The 25,866-nt window shown below is 45.6% G+C and overlaps 1 long non-coding RNA gene across 2 annotated transcripts in view; it reads left to right on the forward strand.

Annotated features, from left to right (window-relative positions):
- Nucleotides 1-8,790, forward strand: part of LOC132648087 (uncharacterized) — a 30,906-nt gene extending 22,116 nt beyond the window's left edge. Inside the window, exons 2-4 of one of the 2 annotated variants that reach the window (XR_009586464.1) lie at nt 2,858-4,433; nt 7,032-7,165; nt 8,376-8,790. This is a non-coding gene — a long non-coding RNA (uncharacterized LOC132648087). Of the gene's footprint in view, nt 1-2,857; nt 7,166-8,375 lie in introns of both variants that reach the window. The other variant, XR_009586463.1, reaches the window with a different exon arrangement.
- The last annotated feature ends 17,076 nt before the right edge of the window (nt 8,791-25,866 follow it).

The following is a 25,866-nucleotide window of genomic DNA, read 5'->3' on the forward strand; positions in this document are numbered from 1 at the left end:
TGCCTTTTAGCAAACCAACCCAAGCTTCTACAGGTAGGAAACCACTAAGGGGGTAGTTACATTTGTGTCACTATAATAAAGTACCTACCAGAAACAACTTAGAGGAGAACATTTTTGGCTCTTGGTTTCGAAGGTCTCAGTTCACTGTAATATAGAAACTGTGGGATAGGGATTCAGTCTGAGCTGGCAGCAGCCCATTGGGAAGGCAGTTCACGTGGTGGTAGACCAGGAAGCAGGGCGCACAACAGGAACTAGGGCATCCACAGTCTTCAAAGACCTGCTCCCACTGACCGACATTCCCTAACTAGACTCTACCTCCCAAAGGTTCCATAGTAACTGCTCTAGCTGAGGAGCAAGTGTGTCATGTGATACAAGGTAGGTAGGGACCGTTCAGATTCAAAGCATAACATATAATATCTTGGGTAGCTTTAACTGTCTCCTTGACAGCCTGGAGTCATTTGAGAGGCAAGCCTCACCTGAGGAACTGTGTGGATCAGACTGGCCTGTGGGCATGTCTGGTGATGGTGGTGGTGGTGGTGGTGGTGGTGGTGGTGGTGGTTGTCTTGATTGTCATTTGATGAAGGAGATCCCAATCCACCATGTAAGAAAGGAAGCTGAGTGTAAGTGGGCCCGTGAGCCAGCTAGCGAGCATCCTTCGTGGTTCCTGTGGTACTTCTCAGGCTGTGAATTGAGTTCCTTGGTCAGAGGTAATGCTGTGTAGATTGGAAAGCAGGCCTGCTTTCAGATTCCCAGCTTCAAGTTCTTGCCTTGAGTTCCATCGATGATAGAATGGGAGCTGGGATTATAAAATGAATAAACCCTCCTCTTGCTTAGGTTGCTTTTGGTTAGAACGTTTTATCACAGCAACAGAAAATGTAACAGGAACACTCAGTGTCTGCCATCCTGGTACTCTGAGACTCTCCGGCTTCCTGAGGTTAAGACATAGCGTAGCTCCTAACAGCTGAGAAGGTGTCAGTTCCTGCCTGTCACAGCCCCACAGCAGTCCTGGGAGACACTTCCATGTCAGTGAAAACTTAGATACAGAGTCAGGTGAAAGAGGAGACAAAGAGCCTGGAGAGAGAGTGAGACAGGCAGGAGCCAGACTTGAGGGGGAAGAAGTGGGGCAGAGTGACGCTGTTTTTAGATTCCAAAGCTCAGTGGGGAGTCTTGAGATTCCATAGCAGTGAAGGAAGCACATGAGGGTCAGCGCTGAGGCTTCAGTGCCCCCGCAGCAGCACGTAGGCCCAAGAGCATTGAAACACTTACCCCCAGGATGCACACCTGCAGAAAAACATCAAAGGGCTGAAGCTGTTCGGGCAGGAGAGGCTAGGCCTCACCGGAGCCTGAAGCGGCTGGATGTGTGTGTGTGTGTGTGTGTGTGTGGTGTCTAATTCCTACTTACCTCGTTATCTTCTTGAGAAACTTGACTGACACATGGAAACAGCTAGAAAAAAATATTTTGAGACAGCTCATTATGAAGCCATGGCTTACCTGGAACTTACTATGTGGTAGTACAGGCTAGCCTCAAATGCAGAGAGACACCATCTCCTGAATGCTGAGACTAAAGCTGTGTGTCTCCATGCACTGCTGGCTTGATTTATTTATTTATTTTTAATGTTTATGCATTTGTCTATTTATTTTATTCATTGTTGTTGTTGAGACAGAGTCTTATGCAGCCCCAGCTAGCCTGAAAGTTGTTAACTAGCTGTGGATGACTTTGAACCTGATCCTCCTGCCTCTAGGGCTGGGATTACATGCCATTATGCCCAGCATATGTGCTGTGCCTGTAGTCACTGTTTAGGTTCCTGTACCTTGGGATGACTTCCATGTTGCAGCTTCCTCCTGCCTGGCCTGTCCCACCTTCACTTTTCTCACTTAGACTGAGAGGAAAGGAAAGATACATGCCGTTCCTATGCCTCAGAAAGAAAGGGAGGGAAAAAAACAAAAAACCGACTGCCTTCATGGATTGGAAGGTTCAAAGGCTTCTTGGGTCAGTTAAGACTGAGGCTGTAGCTTGCACAGCACCCCTGATTAGCGAGCAAACTCTGAAGCAGCTCAAATCAATCTATCCATTTATTTATTCTAGTTGGAAATAGAGGGTTTTTTTTTTCATACAATATATTCTGATTATGGTGTCCCCTCACCCAGTTTCTCCAAGATGCCACCACTATCCTCCCCCACCACCACCCTCTCCAACTAACTCTACACCCTTTTTTCTCTTGCTCATTAGAAAACAAAAAGGCATCTAAAAACTAATCATAATAAGATAAGATAAAAACAACAACAACAAAAAAACCTGAATAGGACAAAAATAGGAAAAAAAGAGCCAAAGAAAAAGCATAAGGAACATACACAGATGTAGAGACATACACACATTTGTGCACACAAACCCATAAAAGCAAAATTGGAAACCATAACACATATCCCCAAAACCTGTAAAGTTAAAAAAAACAAAAAAACAAAAACAAAACAGACCACATATTATGAGATGAAGAACCCCAGAGAACCTCCAAAAGCATCACTGGGTTCATTTTGTGTTAACTATCTACTGCTGTACACAGAGCTCAGCCTTCAGTGTGGTTTGTGTTGCCAGCGAGACTCTGTTGGAGAAAACAAAATTTTCCTTTGCAAAGCAGTTATCAGCAGGAAGTAACGCCTGGGTTAGGGATGAGGCTGTGTCCTCCTCCTCTCTCAGCGCTGCGATGCCATCTGGCTCAGACCCATGCAGACTGTTCATGCTATCACAGTCTCTGTAAGTTCACGTGTGCATCAGACCTGTTGTTTCTAGAAGTCCCTGAGTCTTCGGCGGCTCCCATCCCAACTGGCTCTGACAATCTTTCTCCCTCTTCTCTTACAGAGTTCCCTGCTCCCTGAGTGGACCTTTGCTCATCTAAAGAACATATAGTTATTACTGTATGTCAGGAACTGTGCTGTGTGTCAGAGTCAAACCTGATGAAGAAACACAAGAGCTAACACGACTCATCAGGCTGCGGGGTAGTAGGCTGTGCCTCACAAGAGGAGTTCAGGTGCTGTGGGCTCCAGTAGAAGGCCATCTTCTCTGAACTTCCTGCATCTGTGCATTAGGTATGTGGAGATCCCCTCACAGAAGGAAGCTAAGGAGTCTCCCATGTGCCTGTCTAGATTTCGACTTGAGAAGGAACACAGACTCAGATTTGGCTCCATAGCAAATGCCTGGCTGAGCAGCGAGCGTCAGTCACCGAATGCCTTGAGGTCCCATCCCGGCCACTACAAAGTGAAAGCAAACAAAGCTGAGGCACAGAACAACGGAAGCAGGTTTCACACTGCCCTCCTTGAACAAAAGGGAGCGATGGAGATTTTTATCTGGGAAGCTATTAGCGTTCACATCGGGACGGCACGTTCCTTGGCACACTCGCTTCAGAAATCTAGTATCTTCCTGAGCGTGCGAAGTTTAAGGTCACAGTTCGGGAGGGAAAGGTGGCGTGCACACCCGGAGCATGCTAATCACAAAGTCTTGGAGCTCACAACTCGATACATGAAATGATGGGCAGGACCTTTTGAGTATGTTCATCTTACATCATCGAGATGGCGGCAGACAGGAACACCTCTGGGAAGGCTCGGCGTCCCATCATGAAGTTTTGAGTGAGAAGAAGAAGGGCACTTGGAAGGTGTTTGGCTACAGGAGTTTACTCCTCCGAGTGCCTGTCTAGGTGGCCAGTGAACAGTTTTCTAGCCCAGTGCACATTAAAACCAGGAGTTTATTAGCAAAGAGTTTTTCAAATAAAAAGCTAGAACCCTGGACTTGGTGGGTAGAACTCCTAGTCAGAAGCACTCACATGGGGCCCAAAGAGTGGCTTCTCACGTGGAGTGGCTTCTCTCACAAAGCACAGAGTGTGACTTTTTCTTGATGGCATCAGTTAGCAGTAACGGTAACTAGAGAATACCTGACTGACATTAAAAAAAAAAAAAAACGTACATACTGAGGAGTCATTCTTACTTCAGACTTATTGAAAGAGGTTGTGTGAAACTGCAAACTAAATAGTTTGCAAGTCAAAAAGCACTTAGATGAGGCTGGCCCTCCCTGGCATGGATCTCACTTGCCTGGCCTGCATGAAGCCTGGGTTTGAGCTCCGGTCCCACAAGACAGACAATGACAAATTCCTTAACACCCTAATCAAGATGGCGATGAAAATTATTGATGAGAGCCTAGGCTCTGAAGCTGTTTGCCCAATGTTCAATTCTGAGTTTGTTTGCTTACTGGCCTTGAGACCTTGGGCTATTTTCCTTCTTCATTCCTTTCCTCAGCTTTCTCACTTGAATATGGGGCTGGTTTTAGCAAGTCACAGGAGCTAAGTTCATTGATGTGTGCCATAAACACTTGTCATGGTGCCTGGTGTGTAAAGAGAAACAGTGCCTGTTGTGTAGATCCTAAGAGAGGAACAACAAATACAGAGGTGAGCCCGCATTGACCCTCGCAGTTCCCAGGGGCGAGTGAGAAGTTTTGCCCTTAGAAGGTTGTACGGTACTAACCTCTAGGGATGAGAAATTAAATCTGGAGCTTGTGGGAGCTGATATGGGGGAACCGAGACGTCAACATAAAGCCAGGATCCCAGAAGGACAATAATATCCTGCAAAAATTATAGAGTGTAAAAGGCTCACCTGTAGCATAGAAAGATGGAAAGGACTCTTGCTTGTTTGGAGCCGAATGCTAGGTCAGGAGAGGGAAGGACCTCCTTTAAGAATTCAAAACCACCATTGTGACCCTCTGGTATGCCCATCTTTACGTAAACGGTTCCTGTACAGCCTAGAAGTCCCCAGGCTGAGACCAGTTATACTGCATTGTAAGCACACCCTGTTACGCCAGTTCTCTCCAGATAGCAGCTTTGCTGAGGATGAGCTTGCAATCATAAATCATGTAAGGCACAAGGGGGAAAGGGTGAGCAAGAGTCTACAGGCACAGCAAATAACAGGATTGGATCTTTCAGAGCCTTCGGTTATAGAGCCACCTCAGATCACAAACTACAATTGTTAAGATGCCTAAAACATAAAGTTTTTAAAAATGAAAAAAAGCTAGAAAAATAAGTGAAAAAATCAGTCATATTTTATATATAAAATAAATAGTGTGTTTTCTTGGAGCAAAAAAAAAAAGTTCATTAAGATTTAGAACTCAATAAATATGCCAAATAGTACATTAGACATAACTGAGTAAGGATTTAAAAAGTTGGAACTGGAACTGGGAGACTCTCAGGCTAGAGATGAGGTGAAATCTGACAGAGATAATAGAAGACAGGAGAATAAGATGGAAACATCTAATGATCACGCAAGGGAAGTTTCAGAAGAGAAGTTAGTGCTAACCGGGTAAGGAGTGTTTGAAGAGAAGGGTATTAAAATTGAGTAAACATGCAATAAGGATGTCTTAGCTCAGAAATCACAGCAAATGCCAAACTAGATAAACAAGAGCAATCTTTTAGAGGTACTACAGTGAAACTGCAGAGAACCAAGGGTGGGGGGGTGGAGAGAAAATTTCTAATACAGAAGGGGAGGAGTGGGGTCCATGTCAGCTGAGGATTCTGTGCCGCTGCGTGGCAGAAACCATAAGGAGAGAGTGTGGTCCTACGACCTGTAGCCCAGGAAAAAACAAAAAACAAAACAAAACAAAAACCTCCATAAAGGAATGTCTGACTGTGAGGTACATGGAGAGAGAGGCTTCAAAGCAGACAGAGGAGCCAGGCATGGTAGCACATGCCTGTAATCCCAGCGCTGTGAGACAGAAGCAAAACAGTGACAGTTTTAGACCACAGATATGTAGTGAGACACTACTTCAAAACAAGGGGTTTGGGGCTGCAGCATTGAAAGAACACACTGAGGGTTCAGAGCTGGTGCAGAAGGCTGCTAAGAACTCTTGAATTGTTGCAAGGATACAGTGAGACATTAAAAACAGGCTTGTTAACTAATAAGAATTTTCCAGAGGATGGCTTTGTAGTGACTGTGGTGTGGAAGTGAATCTATTCTGAGCTCTTCGTTCTCAATTCCAAACTGCTGGTTTGTTTTGCTCCCCCCACCCCCCGCCCTCCACCCCTTCTTAGTCTTATTTCTAATAGCGCAGAGAAGCTTTACAGCACTCTGATGTGTGCTGAGAAAAGGGCTGAATAAATGTTGAGCAAATGCTTTTGTTTCGCTTTGGATGAACCATCCCGAGTACAGCTGTGACATTTTCAAATGGAAATGGAATATATTAACCCACTTCTTTTTTGCTGTCGGATTAGACTGGTCGTGTTTAGTCAGGTTGGTCCCACCAAGAGCATTGTCTGGTCACGGAAAGCCCCTTGGAATCCTATCTCCCTTGTGTGGGTTAATATTTTTATATAGCCTCTTGTCCCTTGAGCTGCTGGTGGTGATGGAAAGTTGGGAAGCATTTACCCAAGAGTCATGCCCAAGAAACTTCAAGAGTCATGCACAGCCTGCTAACAAATGTGAGTGAATTAGGAAGAGCTAGCCCCAGGAAACTGCTGAGATGGGCTGGGTACTACATGACTCATTTAGCCACTTTAATCTGAAGCTTTTTCTCTTACTCGCCTGGGAATCGAGGACATACTTGGGAGAGCCTTGTCTTCCAGAGCATTCTCGTTGAGTGTGACCATGAGACAGCATGCCGGGAACTTGAAGTACTTCAGGGAAAGTGCCTGCCCTCAGGCATGTCGACTGTAATGTGGGGTATGGGGAGGTCACTGTGACAGAGCTGTAGAAGCATGGTACAATGGAAGCAGCATGGCTGCAGCTGTGGGGATGATGTAATAATGAGATTAGTGAGCAAGGAGTAGCGAGAGTCGCCGGAGGGGAACGAAACAACAGCGAATTAGCAAAGGTCAAAATGTAGACTGAGCAAGAGGTGAACAGCCAGGCATGTTGCCGGCATGTCAGGAAGAGGCCAACATGGAGATAGTGTTATAAGCAAACGTCAGAATACACCTGGGTTTGGGGGGCCTCCGGATGGGTAGCAAAGCAAGTCATGACAAGCGTGTTGTGAAGGAACCTGACTGATTTTTCTGCAGACGGGTGCTTTCATTCCTGGAAAGAACCAGCAGATAGGGAAGTCCAGGAGGCAGACACTGGGTGCTTCTGGATCCACCCAAGCAGCTGTAGTGCACACAGGAAGTGGGAAGGCTCGGGGAGACACTTCTTCAGGGTAAGTAGCAGGGGCCTGGTGACTTAATGTAGACTTTGAAGTCAGGAGAGGACTCACTAGGATGTTGGGGGTCCTAACGGCTTGAGCGTTAGGCAGACTGTAGAAAGTTCTGTTTTCCCTATGTGAGGACAGAGCGATGACCTGCAGTGGAACAGGACAGGCAAGGAAGGCTTGAGGAATCTAGAGCTAGCATGGCGGATGTTCAGCACACACCAGTAATGACCCTGTACTTAGCCGAATATTCTGCTTTTCTCATCACTTTGACCAAAGACCTGACAAAAGCAATTAAGGAAGGAAGGGTTTATTCTGAGTCACGATCAGAGGGTCGGGTCTGTCATTGCAGGGGAGGCTTGGTGGTAGAAGAGTGAGGCACCCGGTCACCCTGCAGCCTCTTCAGGAAACAGGAGGCAATGAAGGGAGGTGCTCCGCTCACCTTCTCCCTCTTCTTCAGATCAAGATCCCAGTCCGTGGAATGGGGCTACTCCCAGTCACTGAGTCTCCCACCCCAGTCGACCCCCCCTAGAAACACCCTCACAGACACACCCAAGAGTTTGTCTCCTGGGCGTCACTAGATTCTGTCAAGTTGACAGTATCGACTGTCGCGGCTAGCCACTTTGAACCCAGCCATGGTTTCATCTTTGAACTTGTGGTTTTGTTTGTGAAGACCGATGGAACATAATGATGTGTCTTCTCCTCTTCCCCCCCCCATTCAGAGAGTGTCCAGCAAACACACTGTGTATGTGGTCAGGTGATACACAGGCGGGCACATTGTGAGCAGGTTTCAGAATCTGGTAACCGAGTCTCACATAGCACTGGGACTCCTCATTCATACCCACTGTCAACATGACTGGCCGAGTCCATTCTGAAAGGTCATTGCCATGCAGGTCAGAAGTGGTTTCAAATACAGAAGAAGTAGGGTTTGAAGACACAGTGTTATTTTATTTATTTGTTTGTTTGTATGTTTATTTATTTACTTATTTTAGAGGCAGGGTTTCTTTGTGTAGCCTTGGCTGTTGGTTTGGGGGCAGTGTTTCAACTCCTTGGTAAGAACAGAATACCGCAAAATGCAAATTTTGCAGCTCAGTGATCCTTCTGCATATGAGTCCGTGTTCTTAGGCTTTCATTTAAAAGCTGCATTGTATAATATAAACAGTAAGAGTAATGCTAATCTGAAGTTTTGTTTCTTTTCTTTCTTATTTCCTATTACTAGGAATTGAATCCAGGGCCTCCAACATGCTTGGCAAGATCTCTACAACTGAACAATTATCCCCAACCCTTAACAGTTTTAATTTTTCTCGACTTCAAATGATAGCAAGTAGAAACACAAGCACCAAGAAAAGGACCGGTGGTAGCTCATGTTACAGTCACACCCTGTAAGTGTTTTTCCTTGTGCTGGAGTAGGAGTGTAGCACGCAGCAGCCCTTTGGAAAAAGTTAGAGCTTCTTCTACATGTAAGCATCGCCTTTAGCGTGCGACCTGGCAGTCTCTCTCCTAGTTATATTAGCTAGCTGGTAGAAAACTCACATCCTCACAAAAAACAATAACAACAAAAATAAAACAAACAAAAAAACCTGCCTAAAACGTTTCCAGTGGCATTTTTCATAGTTACTGGAATTTAGAAGTGATCCGGATGCCCTTTATCATCCATTTGCAATGGATAAAGAAACTGCTACATCTATGCAATAGAGTGTAATTGAACAAGGATAATAAAAATGTCATGAAACCATTAGAAAGTGGTGGAGGAACTTCAAATACACGTTGCTTAGTAAAAAAAAAATAATAATGACAGGCTTCAGGTTATGATTAAAGGTGTGTGTGGAGGGGGGGAGGTAGGCAGATCTCTGTGAGTTCAGAGACTCAACCCAGAGACTCTGTAAAGCCTGTAGAAATTCCATGATGCCTCGGTCTGTTAGTTTTTTGCACTTGGACCCTCAGGAAGGCTCTGCCACTCCCATGGTACTGAGGCACTGAGGTCCTTGACATGGCAGTAACCATGTCAACAATACATACTCACTCAGGGCTTCCTCCGCTCCCCCAATTGCCCTTGGTTAGCCAGCATGGTAAGATCCTGTTGCCGAAGACATCATGCATTTTGGCTATAGGACTCAGAGAAAATCAACCTTAAGCTGACTAGGGAACGTTCTCCCTGCTGGCTAGCTTTCATGGTGCGAGAGGGTGCGGTACAGGCTGCTGTGGCAGAAAGGCATCAGTGGTTACCCAGTGTGGGATACTTCACGCTATAATACCGACTTGCCGGATACTGCATGCTGCAATATTGATATGCCTACCAGTACAGTAGTGGCATGGCTGCTGTAGAATAACTAGCTGCTTTCTAATTGGATTGAGGCCTGCTCCACAGGCCGGAATTTCATGTGTGGTCTGTAGTCTTGGTCAAAAGCCCATGGTGGGGAAGGGCATAGGCCTAGGGTAGAACTTACTACTTATTTTGCTAAATAATGCTGTCAAATTACTTCTTAAATATTTATGTTTATACCCAGAGACCAGGGCTGCACTCAACCTCGATCAGAAAAGCTTCTTTTTGTAGGGAGCATCAGTAAGTGGAGAGGTGAATACTTGGTTACTTTGCTGAAAATAGAGACTCAGTCCTTAACCCTAAACTGGAGAATATATATATATATATAATTATCCTTCCCTGCAGGGCTCAGGGAATACCATGGAAGAGAAGGTAAAATGAAGGTAAGAGCTGGGCACAGAAATACAGATATGTAGCTCCATTGCTGGGGTAGTAGAGACAGGAGAATCTTTGGTACTCGCTTGTCAGCCATTCTAGCCAAAACAGTGAGCTCTAGGTTCCATGAGAGACCTTGGCTCAAAAAATAAGGTGGAGGGCCAGTGAGATGGAGCAGCAAGGAAAGGAGCTTGCTGCAAATGCTGGTGACCTGAGTTTGATACCCAGAATCTCTATGAAGGTGGATGACGAAAACCAACTCCACAAAGTTGTCCCCTGGTCTCCACACATGCGCTGTGGCAACCCCAACTCCTCGACACTTTTCACACAATATACACCTACAATAACAATTAAACTTTAAAAATTAAATTTGTTAGATTTCTTTATAGTACCTTATGCATATGGGTGTTTTGCCTGCATGTATGTGTGTGCACCACACACACACGAGCAGCCTGGGGCCTGCAGAGGTCAGACAGCTTGCTGGATCCCCCAAAACTGGAGTTCCAGACAGTTGTGAGCCACCGTATGGATGTTAGGAACTGAACCCAGGTCCTCTGCAAGAGCAAGAAGAATTCTTAGCTTTTAAGCCATCTCCTTAGCCCTATAATAAAATAAAGATTAAAAATGATACCCAAAACAAGGACCATGCATGGAGATAACTTAGAACCCCTGCACAGAAGTAGCCCAAGGCAGCTCAGTATCCAAGAGGGTTCCTCAATAATAGGACCAAGGACCATCTCTGACATGAACTCATGGGCTTGCTCTTGGATCACTTCCACCTGAGGGGGGAGCAGCCTTACCAATCTGCAGAGGAAGACAATGAAGCCAGTCCTGATGAGACCTAAAAGGCTATGATCAGATGGAAGGGGAGGAGGACCTCCCCTATCATTAGACTGGGGGAGGGGCATAGGAGAAGAAGAGGGAGGGAGGGTGGGATTGGGAGGGGATAGGGGAGAGGACTACAGCTGGGATACAGAATGAATAAACCGTAATTAATAAAATTAAATTTAAAAAAAATAAAAAAAACTAAGGTGGAAAGCGGTAGACGAAGACACGAAACTCCTGACCCCCAAGGCTGACCCCTGGTCTCTATACGCACAGACCAAACCTGCAACACACACACACACACACACACACGCACACACAGGTGAGCTCACCTGTACATAGATGTACACTCGTGAACCACACACATGGAGAAAATTTTAATAGTGAGACCTGGGTAAGGAAATGGCACAAATAGCCCAGGGTCTCAACCCATCTCTCATCTGTCTTGATTCACTGATGGCCCTGAGTTCCAGAACTTCCAGAAGCCCAGAGTCATGGAGCACAGTTTGAAAACCGTGGCTGGACCCACCACCCTTATTTTATACATCAGAGGGCAAAGATCTTGTTGAAGGTCAGGCTGGGAGCTGGGTAGTCGTCACCATAGAACCAGACCCAGGATCCTGACCTCTGGGTTGGTGCCCTCTCTGTGCACGGCTTTGCCTGGGTCATGTTGTGGCCGCTTTTTTGTTTATCGAGTGGGAAACACCCTACAAGCCCAAACATGAGCTCTGCCCTCTGTGAGTGGAAACAAGCAGCCCACACACAAATCATTGTCACCACTTGGGCAGCAGGACCCAACCCAAGTGCCAGCAAGATCCCTCGGATTCTAGTAGGTCATTTGTGTTTGCAACCGCCTAAAGGTTTCTTTAGGACTCCAGGGCCTCTGAGTAGGTTCTGTCTGGAGATTGGAGGAGGCTTAATGGCTTAGAGTCAAAGGCAACCTCTGCCACTGTTCTCTGTGTCGGCCCCGTGCTAAGCTATGCAGTCTTGTGCTACCGCAGCCAAATCCCTTGGTGGGTATTGGTCTTACATATCCTGCCGGGTTCTCTGTTAGAAAGGACACAGTTCTCTCATGCCCAGGTTGGTGTTCTGTGCTTAGTTCGTAGCTAATCGTACTTGGTTAATCACATCACGCTTATGTTCAGGGCCATTTGACCTATTTCTGATCAAGAAAGGGGAAGGGGAACAATGCTAAAACAGAGGCAGGCAAATGTTTGAACCTGTAAGAAAGGGCAAGACAGACAGGACAAAGAACCAGGACTGCAGCTGGTAAATGAATACTACACATAGCTCTGTCCATTGGAACGGTCCATGAGTTGACCACTACGGACACATGTGATGGGTACTTTTATGTCAACCTGACACAAGCTAACGTCATCTGAGAGGAGAGAACCTCCATTAAGAAGATGACTCTAAAGATGGGGCTGTGGGCAAGCCAGTAAGGCATTTTCTTAATTAGTGATTAATGGGAAGGGCTCAGCCCATAGTGGGTGGTGCCACCCATGGGCAGGTGGTCCTGGGCTCTATAAGAGAGCAGACTGAGCAAGCCCTGGGGAATAAGCCAATAAACAGCATTCCTCCATGGTCTCTGCATCAGCTTCTGCCTCCAGGTTCCTGCCCTGTTTGAGTTCCTGCCCTGACTTCTTTCCATGATCAAAAGTGATTTGGAAGCATAAGTCACAAATTGCTTTGCTTTGGTCATGGCATTTCATCACAGCAGTGATAACCCTAACCAGGACAACACATGATCTCTTAGAAGAACAAACAAACAGAATCCTCTCCTGGACTTATTCCTGGCCTTGTACAAATACTGGATCAGAGGCTCAAAGAAGTAATGAATAGAACTTGGGCCAGGCTAGAACCGTGATGAGAACACAGGTTTAGCTGACTTCCAAACCTAGGTCAAGGGTTCTTTATTAGGATGACCAAGGGTAACCCTTTGAGTTTTGAGAGATGCTAGGGGCACCAAAAACATCATGGGCATCATACTTTCTTGGTAGCTCGGTGCTGGTCTTTAACCTTCAGTCAACGGTGCTGTTTCTATCTCTTATAGTCTCCCAAAGAAACTGGGACACTAAATGAAACATCTAGAGAATGTAGATCCTGTGAGTTTACAAACTAGATATATTAACAAGACTTCCTGGGATGGGAGAGATGGGTTTGTTAGCGGCTGTGGTTTGAATCTGAAGTATCTTCCACAGGTCGCTGTACTGAATGTTTGTTTCCCCAGCGTGATGGCGTTATTTTGGGAGGTTTTAGACCCTTTAGGAGGGGAGGCCCCAGCTGGCAGAAGCAGGGGACTAGAAGCAGACCTGTGAAGGTGATAGTTGGGCCCCTGGTTCTAGCACACTCTCTGCTTCCTGGTTGCTGCTATGTGAACAGCCTTCATTGCACACTCTTGCTGTCATGGAGTAAGCTACTCTCCTATGTCTTCACCTCTATGATGGACTACAACCATGAACCTAGGTAAGTGGTTCCTCCCTTAAGTGCTTCTGCCAGGTATTTTGATGCAAAAGTAGGTAATAAACTAGCGCCGATCTTAGCACAAGCTAAAGTAGGATAATGAACAGAGACAACCAGCAGTTTATTCCAAAAGCAATTAAACCAGGAATACAGTGACTACTGAATAGTCCTCCTGAGCAGCCATGATGAGCAAAAGCTTTTTTTCAAAGCCTACCAGGGGTCCTGAGAATGTACCAGGTAGGCCTGCAGGAAATTTAGAGTCTGACAACTGTGGGTCCTATTCCCAGATCCAGCTCTCTCGCTCTCTCACTTAACACCTCAAGTACTTAGGGGAAATCACCTAGATTAAATGAGGTTCTTGTTGCGTGCTTAGCCTCGTATCTGGCATATTGCAAGCACTCAGAAAATGGTTGCTATGATTATGGCTGCTATTAATAATTTCTATGTTCAGCTTCTCAGCAAGTTAGATATAATTTTTTTTTTTTTGACAGACAAAGTAACTAAACTTCTAGTCAGTCAAGCCTTTTGGGGACTCAGTTCAGTCCTTGCACTCTGGCTCACTGTACCAGCTCTTACTTTGGACTGATACTCACTTCCCAGCCTTAGCATGTTGAAGGCTGACCCAAAGCCATCTGGTGTGTAACAGTAGTTGTGTTGCCCTCTCCGAGGATGGAGTGATTGGTATCTTTGAGGAGTTCCCCAGATCCCAGAGTTGTAACTTTTTTGAAAAGTACTGAAACCTAGAATATCCTAAACCATAAAACCAGTCCTAAGGCATGTGATAGTACATGCCTCTCAACATTCAGGAGGCTTCGGTGGGAATATTACAGATTTTAGGTTAGCTTGGACTGTATAGACTACATCTGAAAAGAAAATCCACCTAACCAAACAAACCATCTCCCCAAGAACACAATTGTTGACATCCTTCAAGCAACTAGAGATGCAAAACACTTGAGCTAGAGCCAGCGAGATGGTCAGTGGGTAAAAGCACTTGCCAAACAAGCCCATAATGCGAGTTTGATCCCTGGGTCCCACAGAACAAGGAAAATCCTGTGCAAGAAAGTTTCCCTCTGATTTCTGTATGTGTACTGCAGCCCAAACACGCCCACTCTCACTCATGTTCATCCTACATACTCAACAAAGATAACAAATAAAACGTTAAAAAAAAATACTTGGGACAGACATTCTATAGGAGTCCAGAAATCTTATGTTCTAATCTGTTTATTTAAGAGATCAAAACACTAAATGCTGGAGAGAGGGTAAATCTTTGACTGGAGGCACACATGATTAGAATAGCAAGGTAGCACCATTACCAATACGATGGAAGAGTCAAGGGGACACACAGTCATACATTATGTGGGTCTTGTGGTCTCCCACCCAAAGCTTCTACTCTGTTTCTGAACTCTTCCAGTGTATGCCCCTGGTTGCCACGTCTGGGAACATCCTTCGAGCCTGCTGTCTGTGCAATTCATTTGTCAGTCCGCCCATGCCCACAGCATAGACTGGCCCATTGTGAGTGGAAAACACCCGAACAATTAGAGTCCTAAACTCACATGCATGTTTTAGCTACCGTGATCTCTCTTTTTTTTAAATTTTATTATTATTATTATTATTTTATCAGTTACATTTTATTAACTCTATCCCAGCCGTGTCCCGATCCCTCATTCCCTCCCAGTCCCTCCCTCCCTCCCTCATCTCCACCGTGCCCCTTTCCAAGTCCACTGATAGGGGGGACCTCCTCCCCATTCATCTGATCCTGTTTTATCAGGTATCTTCAGGACTGGCTGCAAAGCCCTCCTCTGTGGCCTAACAGGACTGCTCCTCCCTTTGGGGGTGGGGAGACCAGCTACCGTGATCTCAATCCACCACTTTATCCTACAAACGGGGAGGCGGAGGCTGGGGTGGGGAAGGATCATGTTCACTGTCACCAGTTCCGCGTGCAGAACCGGCTTTAGAGCCCAGCGTCACTATCCACTTCACGAGACAATTGCTAAGGCTGGTCAGTGAAGTGCTCAATGGGGCGATGGCTAATCTCTTCCTGTTTGCCCCCAGCCGAGCCTTCTCCAGCAAGTCCTGCTCTACTCTCTCTTCCCTCTCAGCATCCCTACTGTTGGAGGTAGAGTCCCGCTGTTTGGAACGGGACCGTGTTGCCCAATCTGTCTTTTAACTTGTGATCCTTCTGGCTCAGGCTCTGCAGCACTGAAATTCCAGGCCTCTGCCACCACATCTGGCTAATATCTCTATTTGGATGGGTGACAATCATCTTCGTGTATCCCAAGGAAGACTCGTGTGTGTTTGTGTGTGTGTCTGTGTGTGTGTGTGAGAGAGAGAGAGACAGAGAGAGAGAGAGAGAAAGAGAGAGAGAGAGAGAGAAAGAGAGAGAGAGAGAGAGAGAGAGAGAGAGAGAGAGAAAGAGATATGTGTCAGGAATGGGAAGTAAGCATTTATGGAAATTCCCCTTTCTCCTGGCCAGAAACGGTGTTCTGGTTGACACTGGTGGTGCCAGTGTGTTACAGCTTGACGACATTTCAGAACCAGAACCAGTCTTTTCTCTTACTCAGACATATATCCAGTATGCTCTGGCCTAAGAAAGAACATCAGGGTGTCAGTGAGAAACAAGTGAGGGGAGGGGTGGAAGGCAGAATTATTTAATTAATTTCATATATCCAATGTCTGGAATTGTTCTACATCTTCTATCATTGATATGTTGATACCATCCATGTTCAATACCACCTAATATAAACAAATGAATGTGAAAAGTTTCCAGACAGTGTAACTTATAAAAAAAAAACAAACACAGAAACCTACAGCCAGACAATATGCAAAGAGTGAGAGACATCCGAATACACTGCCCTAAATGGGATGTCTCCATCTGATCCCTCCCCTCAGAGCTTAGGGAATCCTTAGGAAGAGGAGGTGGCAAGAATGTAAGCACCAAAGGAGACGGGTGACGCCAAGAAAACAAAGCTCTCTAAATCAACAGGACTGGTACACATATGAACTCACAGAGAATGAGACAGCACGCACAGGGAATGCACGGGGCAGCGCCAGAGAGGGTCCTAGAGCTAGAAGGAGAAGAGGACACAGGCTTCCATCACCAAACCAGAAGCTCTCGCCAGTTGAGAGCTGGCAAGCTAACTACTTATAAATGAACAGTCAGTTTTCTCCAAAGGAGTCTCACTGGGGAGACCAACCACTCTTAAGGGTAGGTCCCATGTCCAGTATAGATGGCCCAACAGGTAGGCCTCCCTTAGATGCCTGTTTGTTTTCTAACTGGAGATGGAATCAGGATAGATCCGTAATGGGAGAGTAGAGAGAGGGGAAGCTTCCCTCTCTTTGAGAGAAAAGGAATCTCCCTCACCCCTGGGGAATGGAGAGCCTTGCTGTGATTGGATGGAAACAAGAGAAGTTGTGTCCAGGGGGTTTCTTCAAAATAGTCTCTTATGGACCCAGCGAGATGGCTCAGTGAGTAAGAATCCTTACTGATGTAGGCATAAGGTCCTGAGTTTGGTTCTCAGTACTCACATAAAAAGTTAGTGTTGCTGCCTATAAGAGCAATTCAGGAGTGGCATTAACAGAGTACCCAAGCACCATTCTTCCTTCTAGAAGTTTTTCAACTGTGTATAATTTTATGCTCAAGGGAATTTTTGCCAATATCTGCAGATTTTTGTATTGTTATGATTTGGGAGGCAGGCATGATTAGCAACTACTGCATCCAAGCCAGAGATGTTGATGAGCAAAGGATCCGGCCCCTCCCCAACCCCTCAGAATGATTTGTCCCTGGTGTAAGTAGTGCCAGGGGTGGAAAACCTAGAATTTGGGATCATGCTTCTTTAAGGGTCAATTACTATGCATCTGCAAATCCCTGTTCAAAATTCCATACCAGTCCATTTCAGATGTACTTTATAAAGTGTTTAAAAGAAAAGGCACGTGGAGAGCATTTCTGGTAGGGGTTAAGTTATGAAATGCATAGTTTAGGAAAGAGATTAGTTTCCACAGTGATCTGGCTTCCATCACAAGGGAGACAATGTACAAGAATAACTGCCAGGTAAATAGTTTCCTGATTCCTAAGGCTATGGGTCTCACTCAGGGATGAGGGAGGCTAAATTCATGGCTAGTTGTCCTTTATTTTCAAATTCAGATCTGGAGGGAAGCTGACCATCCCTGATGTACAATCAAAGCTTTTGAGTCTCTTCTCCATTACTAATGAGGATCCAAATTCTTTCCAGAAGAGGCCATGGGTTGACAGGTCTAATGAGATGGGACAAGTTCTGCGCATGTCAGGGTCTGCAGTGTGTAGGTCTAGAATTAGGTCTTTTCTCCTAGGAATCTTAGGATCCAGGTCTGTGAGGTTGGGTAGAGCTTGAGCAGTGGACAGTCTCATTGTACAGACCAGGCAAGACTTTCTATACCATGTATAGAACCTAACATCCCAGAAAAGCCGAGATTCGAAAGAGCTTTTGAAGCCCCAACTTCTCCCTTCTGGGTTAGGGTACTTTCTCACTAACTTGGGAAGTTAAAAAGAACATGAAAGTGAAAGTAAACAATAACACTGTGTGTGTGTGTGTGTGTGTGTGTGTGTGTGTGTGTGTGTGTGTGAATCAGAGGGAGAGAGGGGGAGAGAGAGATGGAGTCAAGTATTCTTAAACATCCTTAGGCCTTTTTTTTTTTTTTTTCTGTACACTGGAATAGCATGCCGATCCCTCAAGACTCCCAGTTTTACTGGATCTACCTTTTCTCAGCAGTCTCTTTCTCTACATGCTTATGAATGGAGGAGTCAAGATAACTGTTGAATGGATGAGGATAGCAGAGGCAGTTGCACCAAAGCAGTCATTCTCTGCGCTAACATCAAAGAGGCAAAGAACATACAGTTGCGTTGGGTGATAGGTACGCTGGGACTGTGAAAGAAGCAATTGTGACAGAGGTAAGCAAAGAGAGCTTGATCAAAACAGTCCTGAAGAAGATCTTCCTAGCTTTCCTTTGAGGTGCAAGAAGTCCTATCATCCATCCATCCATCCATCCATCCATCCATCTATCTGCTGTAGATTCCTCTGTCCTTCCATCTGCCTATAAGATTCATGAATTTATATATCCATTCATTTGCCCATCCATCCATGTAGTGAGTCAGGACTGCTCAAACTCATAGTGAAAATTTAAAGTCAACCATGGTAAAAATGAATCTTTGAACTTCCTCTTGAAGTTGAATGGCAGAAAAGGTTCAGACTTGGGCATTCATATCCTAGGTTTATCTTCCAGCTCTGCCACTTCCTTGGAAAGAATCTTTTACCCCTCTCTATCCCAATTTCCCTGCCTATCTATCTGTCTATCTATCTATCTATCTATCTATCTATCTATCTATCTATCTATCTATGGTTTATTTATCTAATGTGTATAAATGTGAGCCCGAGTGTATAAATGAAGTGTATATAAATGAAGTGCCCGTGTAGAACATGGAAAACGGCAGAGCTCTCGGAAACGTAGTTACAGAAAGTTGTGAGCTGCTGGAAGTAGGTGCTAGAACTGAACCTTGGCCCTCTGGGAAAGCATCAGTTCTCTTAACCACTGAGCCATTGGTCCAGCCCTATCAGCTTCCCTGTCTTTAAGGATGGAATAACAACACTATCTATATGAAAGGTGCTCTCAGCAGATTAAATGAAACATTTAGGTATAGCACTTAGCAGAAAGCCTCGTATACAGTGAGTACTCTATGTTGCTGGCTATAGCCACTGCTAAGCATTGGGACAGATAATATTTGAATAAGAAGTATTAAAACAGACAGTATTTGGCTCTCAATGGATCCCTGATCAATGGGGTGCATTAAAGGAAGCTGGAATACCAAAGCAGGAAACAGCAACAAAATATAACGTAGACTCCCCCGCCCCCCCAAAAAGCAATTGGCTAGTATATTTTTTTCTCCTTATGGCTGATATGTTTCTTCTTCTTGTTCTTCTTCTTGTTCTTGTTCTTCTTCTTCTTGTTCTTGTTCTTGTTCTTCTTCTTCTTCTTCTTCTTCTTCTTCTTCTTCTTCTTCTTCTTCTCCTTCTCCTTCTCCTTCTCCTTCTCCTTCTCCTTCTCCTTCTCCTTCTCCTTCTTCTTCTTGGACAGAGAATGAAATATGCAGTGGTCTCTATAAAAAGGGAATTTAGATGACAGAGTATCTGAATAAAATGTACAGAGTACTCACCCAATATCAGCCTGGTCCGCTGTGACCCATTTGATCATGGAAACAGTCTGTCGGCTAGATGTCATCTCTTACATTAGTTTTATAAGCCTGCCATAACAGAGCACCATAATTTGGGTGTCATGAAATAACAGAAACTCAGTTCTCGTAATCTGGAGACCAGATGCCTGAAATCAACATTCTTGGGTCAAAACCATGATGTTGGCAGGTGTGTTCATTTGTTAACTCTGTCAGAACAAAGAGCCACAGGCAGGATAATTTAAACGTCAGAAATTACTGAGAGTGGAAATCTAAGATCAAGGTGTTGGCAGGACTAGCTTCCGCCACAACCTTTCTTCCTGGTGTGCAGACAGCTGCCTTCTCATCGCCTTGACATCACATGGCCTTCCCCTGGGAGTCCTTCCTCTGTATAAAGACATCAGTCTCATCCCTTCCTCATTTTGACTTTGTCACCTCTTAAAAGTCTTGTATCCAAGTATGGTAGCATTCTGAGGTACTGGGCCCAGGCCTTGAACCTATGAATTTGGGGAGGAGGGCAATTCAGGCTCCAACAGTAAGTCTCTACACTTTAGCTGCTGGTAGCTACTGAGGTCTTTCACTCCTAGCCACTTGCCTCTGATATCATATTACTGATTTTTCTGTGTATGTCCTCTCCTGCAGTGTCTCTGCTGTAAAGACATTTGTGATAGCATTGAGAACCCACCCTGAAAATCTTTTCATCTTAAGATCCTTAATCCATCTGTAAGGACCCCCTGTTTCCAAATGAGGTTACGTTGGCAGTTTCCAGAGACTAGGTGATGGCTATCTCAGAGTTGGGGTATTTTTCAACTTATTGTAGCACCCCCATGACAAAGATGGAAAGTAACCCGCCGAGCATTATAGAAAACAGAAGCAGAGGGTTGTACCCATACAAGGATCTGAGCTCCTTCCCATCCACAGAGTTGTGCCCCAGAAAAAAGCAGACCAAGAAGTAAACCCTCAGAGAAGACATCAGTAACAGCAGCCTAGCAAGAACCCTGCAGCAGGGAACTCTGTTATAAGTTCGCTTGGGCCAGAAACTCACACTGTGGCCAAGCAAATTCCTAGAAACAGGAATTCAGCCTGAGCCTTGGCAGCTGAACAATTCAATTTACTCTGGAAAATGTCTCAGGTGCAAAAGGCCAGGGCTGCAACAGCTAGTGATAGAAATTCCAGTGGGCAGGCTGAGTGGGGAGCCTGTGTTTATTCCCTTCAGGAATGAAGGGCTTGCCCAGTCTTGTTCACAGAGACATTGCGAGGAGGAGCCAGCCAAGATAAGGTTGGCCATCTTCTTGGGGGAGGGGTGGACCTAGGCTTGAAAGGGAGACAGGACTAGGACTCTGACTGGTGTGTATTTTAGGAATTCGACAGTTGAACAAACACAGGGGTGGGTAGAAGGATCAGCTCCATCCCTTTTGAAAAAGCACTGTTTTGGGAAAACCCTTCTACCTGAACTTAGAGCAGAGTCACGTTCCTTCCACATTCACTTCGGTGTAATGATGTCTCCTAAATCAGTGTCAAAGGGCAGGGCCAAGGAAAAGGAAAGGCCTAATGTATGCAAATTTCACCCAAATGGACAATATAGAAAGAGATTCCATTTACTGGGCTGTGAACCCAGCTGGCTGAAAAGTTACTAGAACAACAGACATTAAGCTGGAATAGAAGGTCCTTGTTTCAAGTCAGCCTGGGCTTATACTCTACAGGGCTCAGGTGGTTCTTCCATGGAGTTGGGGAACATACGTACCTTAGGTTTCATTCTTATATCATCTCTTCAGTATAGCTCTTGTTCCTGGAGGCCATCATGTTTGAGCTTCTCACACTCCCCTTTGAGTTTAAGTATTTCCTTTATCATGTGCTTTTCTACTTGAAGTGACCATTAGAGTTTCTACCTTTCCTGCTTGGATGAGGTTGTCTTAAATATGTGACTTATTTAAATGGACTTAATATGAGAAGATCTAAAGAACAAAAACAGGCAAAGAAAGGCTCCCGATGTCTATTGTAGACATATCCAAGAGAAGATAGAGGCATTTAATGGCCGAATCTGGGATAAGTGATGTCTTCACATGTTGCTCAATTTGAACTACGAGTAGCCGGAGCTGAGTACAGAGGACAGGTGAGCCTCAGTGGGCTGCTTAAAGGAAGCAGGAGGACGGTAAGGATGCAGTCAGGAAGTGGCAGGGTTGTTGGAAAGAGGAGGATGGGGCATCGGAAGCAGCGAGAGGGAGTGAGAGACCCCCAAGGCCCCTGTCATGAGCTGAATCGTGATTGTGTCCCGAATTCAAACGTAGCTATACTGTGAGATAGGATCTTCAAGAAGTAACTAAGTCAAATGAGATCACCGTGGCACACCCTAACCCCGCAGTGCTGGGGGGACCGAAGGGGTGCCCAAAGGGGTGTCTGAGGACACCGGAAGCAGACAGCCACCTGGAAGCAAAGAAGGGGAACTGTAGAGAGTTCCAATCCCACTGATCTGGCATTGGAGGCCTCCAGAATGATAGGGAAGTTAATTTCTGTCATGAAGTTCTCTGTGTCACGGGTTGCAGCAGCTCAAGGAAGCTCACCCTTGAGTAAGGCATCCTTAATTTGGTGAAGTCCCGTTTGGCCACGGTCTGTTCTTTGCCCCTTAGAAGCCATCGCTCTGGGACAACCGGTATGCATTCTTTCAGTTCACGTGTCTGCAAATAATATTTCCAATTGGTTTGTTTGGGCTTTAAATACTTTGCAGTCTTGGTACATGAAAACAGATCTTGGCTCTCCCACTTCTTAGACTCCTCTTTGGTATTTCTCAAAGTATGACAAGCAGACCAGGGTACAGGAGATGACATTAGCTGATACAGGGACCAGCAGGGCATTAAACAACACGGAATGGAATGTGACAGAGCTATTCCTTGGAGATTAAATCAAAGAAAAGTAGGAGGAGGGCTCATTGTTAAGTGCTTGCTAATCCCCTTCTTTAACAAAGAGAGGGTTCAGGCTGTGTGCTTCCAGAAAGCTAAGTATCGGGTTAGATTTCCATGCGGCTGTCATTTCCCATGTACTTTTATGATTGTCTTCTATAAGGCGAATGATCTTGGTCTCTAGTTTATACTATCAGAATAAGATTGCTCTTATTTTGTATTTATTTATTTATTCATTCATTCTTTTACTCACTTTACATCCTGATCAGTTGTAGCCACCTCCTTCCTCTCCTCCCCATCCCACCCTCCCCTGATCCTCGGAGAAGGGGAGCCCCCTCCCCAACCTACCCTAGCTCATCAAGTCACATAAGAGTGCTTTTATTTAAATTTACTTAGGTGGAAACAAACAAGGATGCTTTAAATTAAAATAGGCTAATAATCATACAGATGAGAGAATGTTTACGAAAGACCCATATGTGCCTGCTCATAGCTCATTTACAGAGCACTATGCCTCTACATCAGAATGTGTGTTATGTGGTACCTGCTTTACCCTGAAAAAGAGGCCACCATAAGCAAACTAAGAAAACAGGCCTTCATATGGAGCACCTGGTAAGTGTGTATGTGGGGGGGGGGGAGGGGGTCTGTTTCTAACATGGATTTTATTGGCTGCTTTTGAATCACTTCCCCCTGACAGGGCTGTTTTGCCTGGGCTCAGGGGATGAAGATATGCTAAGTCCTGATTTGACTTGATGTACTGGAAAAGGTTGATATGAGGAGAGGGGAGCACTACCCTTTTCTGGGGGGAAGAGAAAAGGGAAGGGGAAGGGGGTGGGAAGGAGGAGGGAGGGCACTTTGGGGATGTAAATTAAATAAACTGAAATAAAAAATAAATAAATGGATAGATAGATAAAACAAACAAATAAAAATTTAAAAATTAAACTATTAAAAAACAAAACAAAACAAAACAACAACAACAAAAAAAAACACAAGGCACAGCAGTCTACACTCACAATACCAGCCTCAGGACTCTGCTGTGGAAGGCAGGCAGAATGTTTTGCCATCTCATCTATAGTCTGAGGCTTCAAGAACAGCTCATCTGATGGAGTCAAAGGCTGTGAGGAGTAGGAATAAGAGAGATAAGCTTCAGGTGACACCTGAACTGTGGGGCTCAAACTCAAAGGAGTTTGCAGTTAACCCTACTTTTCATTTTTCTCTGAATCTTCCAAATCCCAGAGCCAGGCCAGAGGACCATACATGCAGGGGCTGCATAGACACAGGGCTGGTGAGCTCTGAGCTTGTCCCTGGTGCTCTGTTCTGCTTCCTGATAGTCCTCCTTTCCTCTACCTCTCCCTCCCTCCCATTACCTCTTTCTTTCTTTCTTTCTTTCTTTCTTTCTTTCTTTCTTTCTTTCTTTCTTTCTTTCTTTCTTTCTTTCTTTCTTGTCCTGGATGGCCTGTAATATGCTATGCAGGCCAGGCTAGCTTCAGACTCCCAGATAACCACCTGCTTATGCCCCCCAAGTCCTCGGATCAAAGGCATATGCCACCTTGCCCAGATTATCTTAAGGTTGCTAATATATGATTGCATTTGTAAGTCAAGTCAGATGGGTACCCCCAGGAGGTGTGATACGGCCTAATTCCCACCATCTTCCTGGCATGGCTCCTGTGTAATTGTCCCTGATCCTGGCCCCTGAGCTCTATCTGGTCTCCCCATCCCATCCCCAGCTGCTCTCCGTCTAACACTTTGGTGCACCATGTTCTGCTGCTAATCTACCCTGACATGGATGCAAGCACGGACAGGGCCAGAGCTGGGTGTGTTCCCCAAGATGCCTCATATGAGGCAAGGCGTGGCCGTCACTCCTCAAACTTGCGGTGCCATGGCTTGTTCAGTGGGCAGCTGAGCAAGGGCCTCTGACCTGCACTTCACCCAGTGACCCAGGGTTCCTACACCAAGGTTGGAATTTCCTGGGAAATCACCTGTCCACTATGGGCCCGGACAGCAGCATGTTCAAGGGAACAACCCCAGAAGGACCCTGTTAGGAAATGTGTGAATGTGAGGGTTACACTCGGGTCCACAAATCACACCATGAGATGGGTTCCACGTGGGAGGTTTAATAGGGGAAGGGGGTTACAGAGAGGGAGATAGAGGGAGAGAGAGAGAGACAGAGAGAGAGGGAGGGAGACACAGAGAGAGAGAGAGTGGAAGAGGAAGAAGAGAGAGAGAAAGGGGAGGGCCCCAGTTCTCTTATAGGGTGACCCAGGGACATACTCAGGTAGCTTTAGGTGTCTTCACAACTGCCTGATAACCGGTCTATCAGGTCCCTTGAAGCTGGCCATAGAAGTGCCTGCTTACTGATCCCAACAGACCCCACTTTTCACTCTGCTCTGCACCCTATAAATTCCAGAGTTAGGCCCGAATGTGGCAGTTCGTGCCTGTCTGTGTGCATTCAGTGTATAACCATATGTGTAACCAAAAAGCAAGAATACCCAGGAGACAGGAAGTGTTTGGGGTGCCTGGGGTAGGGGTCAGGAGAACCCACATAGATATGGCCAGAACAGTGACCAAACCTCAGACACTGGCTCTCCTTTCAGTGCATCATCTTGCTGTGGGGTCTGTTTACCCATCTATAAAATAAAGAGGCTAAACCAGTACTTGGTCTGGGATTAAAATGGGATGGAAATCTACGGGCAAGTGCCCATATCCTTGGCACCACTTCCGGCCATGGCAGTTTCCCCACAAACTCAATACTGGACCACAGGACCTGTGAGTCAGGAACCCCAGAACCAGAAGTGTCCTGAAACTCCCTTCTGCACCTATCCTGCAGCAAAGGCAAATGGGCTCAGAAGGCTAAGCCAGTGGGAAATGTGGCTACAATAAAGCACCAACAAGCCTGCAAAGGAAACCTTAGAGAGGCTTGCCACAACAGCAGAGTAAAAATTATGGAAGACCATATGAAGCTTGAAAAGCTGCCTGGAAAATCAGGCACCCTCCCCACCCCCAAAATAAGAAAAAAAAAAAAAACCCAAGAAAGTCACACCCAGAAAGAAGAAATGGATGGGTTAGCCATAAAGATCAGAGTCTTTGGTGAGGCAGAGCTGACTCATAAAATGTGTGTGCCTATGGCCTCCTGAGGAGATTGTTTAAATCCCACAGTAGGAACAACAGCTGCCAGCCTGCTCTCTGACTGAGACGTGGGGCCAGCTGGCCAAAGCCCTGGAAAGAAAGAGTGGGTATGCAGCAGCTCCAAAGAAAGCAACTCTGGGGTCCTGGGGGGAAAGCAAAGAGAAAGAAAGAGAGCAGAGACACAAAGCTGAGGAAACCACAGCCTGGCAGACACACCAAAAATGGTGGGGAAGAGGCAGTGACCAGAAGGGCAAAAAATGAAGGCATAGATTTCTGTAAGAGGGGGGATAAATGGATGTTTTTGTTTGTGAGAGAAGACGTACTTGTATTATATGTTTCATAACGCAATTGCATGACCTGCACAAAATTAAAACCCAACACAAAACAAGACCAAATGTTAATTGTAGGCAAATGGCTCTTAGGAGTGGACCAGGTTGGAAATGTGGGTAGAAGCCACCCTTCCCCCACAGTGAGCCTCACAGGTTTAATCTGTGCTCCTCAGCTC

The sequence above is a fragment of the Meriones unguiculatus genome, chromosome 15 (assembly GCF_030254825.1).
Source record: "Meriones unguiculatus strain TT.TT164.6M chromosome 15, Bangor_MerUng_6.1, whole genome shotgun sequence".
NCBI lineage: Eukaryota > Metazoa > Chordata > Mammalia > Rodentia > Muridae > Meriones > Meriones unguiculatus.